This window comes from Cygnus olor, chromosome 6, assembly GCF_009769625.2.
Source record: "Cygnus olor isolate bCygOlo1 chromosome 6, bCygOlo1.pri.v2, whole genome shotgun sequence".
Classification (NCBI taxonomy): domain Eukaryota; kingdom Metazoa; phylum Chordata; class Aves; order Anseriformes; family Anatidae; genus Cygnus; species Cygnus olor.
The window spans coordinates 17,764,018-17,772,402 of record NC_049174.1 but is presented as its reverse complement, the minus strand read 5'-3'; positions in this window follow the sequence as shown (position 1 = coordinate 17,772,402).

Here is an 8,385-nt window from a genome sequence, read left to right as displayed (position 1 = left end):
ATTTTGCTATATCTGATTCCTTCTGAAAATTATTTATCATTTACCAAGATTGTTTACCATGCAAAAAGAAAGCAAAGCAGAAAGAAGCAACAATTTCAGAATTCTCATGGCTAATCAAGTGAGTGGCTCATTATTGTAATGGAGTAACTTTAATATTGAGTATTTCTCTTTCAGATAGCTCATGTCACTGGATGTTAATTGCATGATATTTACTAATGTAGCTAAAATGGGATTCCCTTTACAGCAGTCTGAATTGTTCAATATATAAACTATTTTTGTCTGCTTTCCAGAAAGAAATGGTGACTATTTCTCTTAAAAATGTACTGCTCTATAACATTGCTTTCCGATCATGGGGTGTGTCGCTCTCCTTAGCTAAATCAGAAACAAAGAAACATTTTTTGCCACTAATACTGAATAGTTAAAGCATGGTTTATTCATGCTTTACATGCATACATATGCATAAGTAACATGGTTGTTTACTTCCTATAGTTTAATTTGCCCAAATATAGAGAAATTTTCCCCAATGATTTCATTGAAAATAACAAATAGAGAATGATACTGTAGATTGCCTGTTTTTTGTTGTGATCCATAAATGTATGTGCCATTTAACAACCAATAAAATATGACAGGCATATACAATTCTGTCTGAGCAGGAAAGGAAATTTTATTGCTCAAGTTTTAGTCACACATGCCCTACATAAAGTTGTACAGTCAGATCCTTATTTTATTGTTACTTACCATATGTGAAACCCCATATGTCATACCCCTTAGGCATGAAAGAGCAAGTTAGACAGAAAGCACAAACCTTATCTGCAGAAAAAGGAATTGTATCAAATGAGTTTATCATAAAAAAAAAACAAAAACAAAAACAACAACTTTATTTGGAAACAAAACAAAAAACTGGAAACAATTATCTCATATATCTCAGAGAAGAAGGGACCCAATCTTACAATCTTAAATTCAGCACCTTAAATTAAACACCTTACACACTGAAATCCTTGATGATGCACTACCATAGTCCACTGAAATCAGTGAGTAAACTGCTATCTGCTAATCCTTCATACCCACTATATCCCCCCAGAACTTCTGGTATTCAGGGTCTTCTCAGCCTAACACAGAGAAAATATTCATAATCTGATGTGGCTATGTGCATGAGTTTGTGCATAAAACTTTGTCAGAATTACCAGGTAGGTTGCAGAGGGGTAGATCAGCTGTGAGTAGTGAATGCAAAAGCGTACATTTGCTCTCTGGTTTTCAGGTTCCTTGTACACCCCAGTGTGAGAAAGAAAAATGAAAAGTGGTTACTTTGAGGCATGTCTGCAGCTAGAAAAGGGTTTCAGAGCCAATTCCACTGGCTTGTTATCTTGGAATACACAGATTCTATTTTCTTTAATACACATATAAACCAGAATTTATTTTTACTGACGTACTACTACCTGTGTTTATCTCCACAAGTTTAAACAGTATGTTAAAAAACTGCAGTGCATTAGAAGGGCAGGATATGAACCTACACAGGATATGAATTTATAAATGCCAAAGGAGCATAGTAGCAGCAACATACAAGTCAGAGTTCATAAAGCCAGGAAATATCTTTCTTTAGATCAGCTTATACGGAGTAGCAATGTATTTACTGTTTAGGGGAAACAGCGAATAATTTTGTGGAAACAGACTGAGGGACTGAATGATCTGCAGTCACTGTCCTGGCAGGGATACATTTCTGATGGAAGAGAGGGAGAGGAAATAAGACGTATTTCAGATTCCAGCAAGCGATACACCAAAAACACTGAGTAGTCTCTGAAAGCCAAATAAGAAACCTTTTCAGCTTCTTTTATTGTTCTTTCTTTTGGCGCTTTATTTAAGACAAACAGAAAGAAAGAAGAGCTACCAGGTAATAGCTTGGGGATATTTTTTAAGCAACATGGGCTGAAATAATGGAGGAATGAAGAAATAGCACCAAGAATCTTACAGACATTTTTCCTGGATAAAGTTGCTAATCTCAAGCTTCAGATAAACTAATACAGTCCCTGCCTAAGCAAAACTTCTGTACATGTTCTTTAGAAAGTAGGGTAAAGTTATATTTTCGCTGCCATCACATAATCGCACAGAAATATTTGTATATGTATTTAATGTTTGATGGATTTATGACTGTCTATAGAAGTCTGAAGATTACAGAATTACAGCCTGAAGAGCGAACCCTTCTATACAGCTATCCAAGTTGACAGTAACTTTTCAGATTTTATTTATTTTTAAAATCACAATGTTTTCAGTCTCCCGAGAAACTACACATAGTGAGAAACAATCTGTTTGAAAGACTGGAGATTATAAGTAGAAGGTGTTAATTATAGCTAAATGTTCAATTCCCCTCCCCCCACCCCAGGCTAAACTCTAGTTTTAGGATGCTTTCATTTTAGTAACCATTTGATCTTTCCCAGGAGAGGATTTGGTACTATTTCTTTTAATCTTCTCTGCATGCAGTACAAAACTGGCTCACTGAACTCAATTTTAAGTTAGTGTTTGTGTTTATGAGCAAGAGATTGCAGGATCTACAACAAAACAAATATGTCAGTTAAAGAAAACTGTGTGAAGTAAAGTTTGATGCATCTGATTTAATGACACTGTTACTCCCTCTGCTCACTAGGATCAGTGGGGAAAACAATTTAGGAACCTTAGACCTTTGCGAAGTGCGATAAACTTTGATCAGAATGCCTTTTCAACTAGTGAAAAATCTAGCAAATAATTTAAAAATACGTTGAGAATAAAACAGTCTATGCATATGAATATCTCAGTGACTTCAATTAATTAACCAGACAGAACAAAGTTAAACAAACACATAAATCTTTGAAAGGTAGACATTCTATGCAGTAAATTATGCAACACTTCCACTGTCATCAGATAATGTGCATTGATCTAAGTCAGTGAAATAACTTCCACTGAGCTAGATTTTGGCACTAGCATCAGTGCCATAGATGATGCTCTTGCAGCTCTTAACTTCTACGGATCAAAAGTCTCCAGAAATCAAAAGTTCTCTATTTAATCAAACTGGATGGGATTTAGGTTAAAATGAAAAAAGGTCATGCATTCAGCCAAGAAATTGCAAAATGTGTTTTACCCACCTCAAAATATTGCTCCATATCTCATTCCTTTTGTAAGAATGTATATAAATCCAAAAACTTATTTTCCACATTCATTGTTTTAATAAAGTTCCAAAGAGACATTACTTTCCCAACCTCCTTCTGGCACTACAACAGCAATACATACTGCTGGTGTTATCCATAGCCAGTCTGATTTCAGACATCGTGACAGATCAGCTCTATAACCCACAATGCACAAAGGAGAAATTGCAGCAATACCCTAATTATGCTTACAACAGGAAAATATACTGCCAAAAGTATTCAATAAATACTTGAGAAATTAAGAAAAATCAAGAAATAAGGAAAAAAAAAGTAACAAAGAAGAAGAAATCTAGCACAATATGTACTGGTCTCGACCCCACAGAGTAAGGATATCCATGCATTAATATATCAAAAACAGAGTTACCAATCTTATTTGTACTGGCTTTACTTTTAAAACCTATTGAGGCAAATTTATACTCTGGCCCCATTAAAACCCACTAATTTCAGAGTTGTTGAATTTAGGAGCATTGCATCATATAACTGGAAGCAGAAGTTAATGTACTGAGTGTTGTTTCACTGAGATGAAATATTAATTCATGCTTATTTTGAATGTTGATTGTTTTAATACCCTGAACTTAGCGACAGAAAATTAGATGTAATGGGTTGTTTCCATATGTCACAAGTAAACCAGTTGCTTTTTTAACCGTAAATTCTGTATTATTTTTTTAGCTAGCAGTTCAAGAAAATGATTTAAAATTAAACCATTTTCCTCACACCTGTAAAAATGTGTAATTGATAGAACTGGCAGTATGATGATTGCTTTACAGATAAGCAGTTTCTTCATCATCTTCAAGGACATTCAGATTTATGATCTAATCATTCAGCCCTTTAACAGGATGCATTTGAGTTTGATTAAAAAAGAAACAAATAGCAGATTTATTAATGAAATCTGCGTGACCTTTTCACATAAGGAACTCTCCCAAAATAGTGAGTTTAAAGTGGAGTATAGCTTCCTCAGCCTCTTTAGCTTTGCTTGTCCTGGTATGCAGTGGTTTTGGTGTGCTTTTTCCACATTGGCAAGTGCAAATTTTGGAAAGTTATCTCTCCCTCCCCCTCCTTGAACTTTAATTGCTTAACCTACAGCCTAATTCAAGTTGCTCATAAACCTTAGCCTTTGTTGTAGGTCCGACAGCTGCGTTATGTCAGTAGCAAGTAAAACCTTCACAAAGTTCCGGAATGCTGCAAGACATTTTATAGGTGCTGCAATAAAAGGCAAATTGAATTTACAAAAATGCATTTGTCACTGATTAAAAACTTACAAAGTTAATTGGAAACACTGTGTAGGTGTTGCCACACAACTAGAGGTGTAACTGGTGGTTTTAATTCAGCTGGAGCATGCGGGATAGTAGCCATTCACATTAAGGCCAGCAATCTTATTCATATTTCTTTTCCTTTGAATAAGCAGGGAGTATTTCCTGGAAGATCTGCATGAATGTCAACATTTAGCAGCATTAAGGTATTAGTTGAGGAGTAGTGACCACTTCCTTGTTCAGTCTTCAAGGCTGTATCAAAGTAAAATTTGCAAGTATCATTTAGTGTCTGATAGTAATTGCTGTATCCCTTGGGAAAAATTTCAAGGCCTTTCCTCTCCCCCTTGTCTTACCTTGGAAAAGTTGACACCACCATAGCAATCATTGCTTCAACAAGTGAGGAGGGAGGTAACCAACAGCCAAGGCAATCAGCACCCTCCCCCTGGAGCTGAGTGAATTATCTCCATATAATCCACTTAACCTTTGCCATTGTGGGACCTGGGAAGCTGAAGGTATTTTTAAACCTGAGTCTTTTAATTGCCAGTTTATAGTGTCACTAGTCCAGCTCAGCTGGAAAGAGGATGATTGGAAAATAGTTCCATGAGGCAATAGCTTTTCACCTCGGCCAGGAGTCCTAATTATTATTAGTTTTGAGGCTCACTGTCCTCCAAGTCCACGTAGGCAGTGGTCTACAATGAATCCACAGGTGATGGAGTTTCTCTAATATAATATTACTTCTAGCTAAAATGTCACAGATTTCAAATTACTTACAATGGTGAACTTGAGTGATATATTGTCATTAATTGTTAATATGCAGAAAAATCCAAACAAACATAAAATATAACAGGAACAATTCTGTAACAGAGTTGAATAATATAAGAAAACTGCTTTGCTATTTCTATTCTTAGCAATCTCCACTTGCTAAAATAATTTCTTAAAATCCCACTTGATGCCCTTATCACACTTCACAGAAAACAAACAAAAACTCTAGCAAATGCTGAAGGATGCTTGTTGATAGTTTTCAAAAGACCAGCTATGGAAAATTTAATTAGCAAGTGGTTAGTTCACCACACTGCAATAGTCTCTGAGAGCTTTCTGATATATTTTTTTGAATAGTATTTACCTATTTTATTGGTGAATATTCCAGTGTGCTGGACTGTGTGTATGTCCATGTTTCAGTGATCACTAAATCAAGCAATTAACTTTGCATGTGGTCTTAGCAGACATACCATGAAATGGAATCTGTACCTTTTCTTGAGCTGGAATTTTCAGTGGAGCCCCAAAGAGTTAGGCATTAACAAATTCTGGCTTCTTTGAAAACCTAAATCTTAGATTCCCTGAATCATATAAGTCTATCATGTTCCTTTAAGATCTCTCATAAAAATGGAGTGTTAATACCTTTTACAAATATTCAGCCAATCCTCAGATCTATAGTTGCTCATTCTCTTCACAGTTCTAAGAGAACACAAAGATGTCCTACAGTGCTGGTAGCACTCATACGTCAAGTGTAAGAATATGTCAGTCCACAGCAGGCCTACCATGCTAGTGATTTTTCAGCAATGCAGATAATCATGGTCCAACATACTTATACTGTAAACACCAATGCAAAAAACCACAATGGTACATACTCCCAAAGACCTTCTGAAGCACTGGCTGCTAATTCAGCCATCTCCTTCGTCTGTGTTCTTTGGTACATACTCAACCACAAGAAAACCTGCCCATGTGATACCTTAGAATCAATAAATAAATATAATTATTCTGGGAAACTGATGCTAAAATAGTATTAGCATATTTTTCACCACAGTCTTTGCCACCTCCTTTATTTTTATTAATAATACGGAAGCTAATAGTAGTCAGGATTCAGAAACAACAGCAAGGTTGATCCAGATATTTCTTTCCTACTCCTGCTATTCTACAATTCAGCACTATATGATGGGAACACCATATTACATTATTTTTACTTGTAGACTAAAAACTTCAAAACAAAACAAAACAGAAGATTTCCAAGCCTAAATGTATAATTTTATCCAGGCCTACTAACAAAGAAAGAACATCTATTCAGCTTTGTTGGGCATTCCTTCTCACCTTCACTCCTAAGTGGTTCATGACTTAATGACATTCTTTCCAGAAAACTTAAAAAATTGACAGAAAGGATGTTCTTTAAGATTTTTAGGAAGCATCATGTGTCCGTGATTTAGCCAGATTGTGCATCTGGGTAGTTCTGGGCTAGTATTTCAGCAGATTTTTATGCAAAGTCATTCTTCTTGGCCTATATACAATGAGCAAAGTACGTGGCAAAGAAAGGATTAAATAACAGAAAAAGTGTTTGGGTTATTTTTCTAATTTCTCTAGTTAAGCCTTTAATGAAATGATCAGCAGTAATATGACATTTAACAATTAAAGAATAGGCAGAAGGAACAGCTTACTGGCATTGGTGGAAAAAGAAAAGCAGGAAGCATAGCAGCCATACTTTTCTTTCCTCAGGACAGGTCCCAAATGTAAAACAAACTAAAACAAAAGACTGTTTATATTGGTGTTAGGAGCACTCAAAACCAATTTAAGGATCTACTTTGGTTTGGATGATAATGTAAAAATTTTAGATAAGGAAATCCTCAAAAAAACAAAAATCCAAAACAGAGAGAGGTTTTACAAACAAACCTGAGTTTTTCTTGTTTTTGTCTCTTTTATCAACCTCCCTTTTCTGAGAGATATAAAAACCTCAGAAACAGTTTTCAGTTTATACTTGGAAGACAGCAGAAACTGAGATTCCTCCTCTGAGAAGAGTATTTTATGTGAGGCTATCGCACTGTGAAAATGTGTCCATTATGGACAGATGTGAGCCTCCTGTACGTTCCTGCCCCACATTACAGCAACTCGAGAGTAACAAAGAAAACTGTGGTAGTGCCACCACAGAAAAGCCACTAGGATGACAGAAAGAGATTTCCCATTGTAGATTACACAGATTAACTGCTTGAAACCCACTGGGTATTCAGGGGGAATCTACTCTGAATTATTTTGCAGATTAATTGACTTTTCTTGTCAAAAGTTGTTTTTTTTTTTAATTCATTTTTTTTTTTAGGGAAATGTCACTATTAGATATGGGAAAAAATGAAAGCCCAGCACACTGTGCACAGATAGTCTAGTTAGGAAAAGGAAACGTAGAGGAGTTTATTCCTGGTTTACAACTGAGGTGAATTCTGCATAGGCCCAGCCATTTTGGTGGGTGGTGCCAAGCACCAGTCTCCGCAGCTGTGTCACAAAATGGTGGTCAGGAAGGTGCAGCCATGCCAGGGATCCCACAGGCAGTGACTACAGCGTTAAAAGCAGGGAAACTGCTCTCCCAGAAACCAAATAGGACACACTGAATTATTTTAATCTGTTCCATACTATTTCACAAACGTGTTTACAAACCTAGTTGGGGGGGGTGGGGGTTACAATTCACTTTTAAAAAGAAGAAATAGAGAAAAATGTCCTCCTGAGCATTACAGTCTCTCATGACAAAATGTACTATCTTAAAGTCTTCAATGGACCCATGCGTGGGGTATGTTTGTCTTCACACAGGAGTGATGGCTGAAATGTGGTGCCCCCTGAACGGTCAAGAGTTTTGCCACTGCTTTCAGCTTTTCATTTTTCCTGAAGAACTGTGAACATGTAAAATAGATTACCTTTGTGTTTCAATTTGTGAAAATGGGCAGAGAGAGAAAATATTGTCAGGCCTTTACTAGAAGCTGCTGAACACAAGAGATGTTATCTACAATAATACTTCATACAGCTGGAGGAAAGTTCCTTTTATGTAAAAGTTCTTTATAAGTTTAGCTTCTCTTGCAGCTGATGAGATAGGGCTTTCACCAAATCACAATGAAGTTGTTTTGTTTTCAGTCATATTTTTCCCCACAGAAGAAAAAATGCCTTTCTCTGTCAGCACAGCGACTGTAACTCCAGATTAGAGATAAAGCACAGGA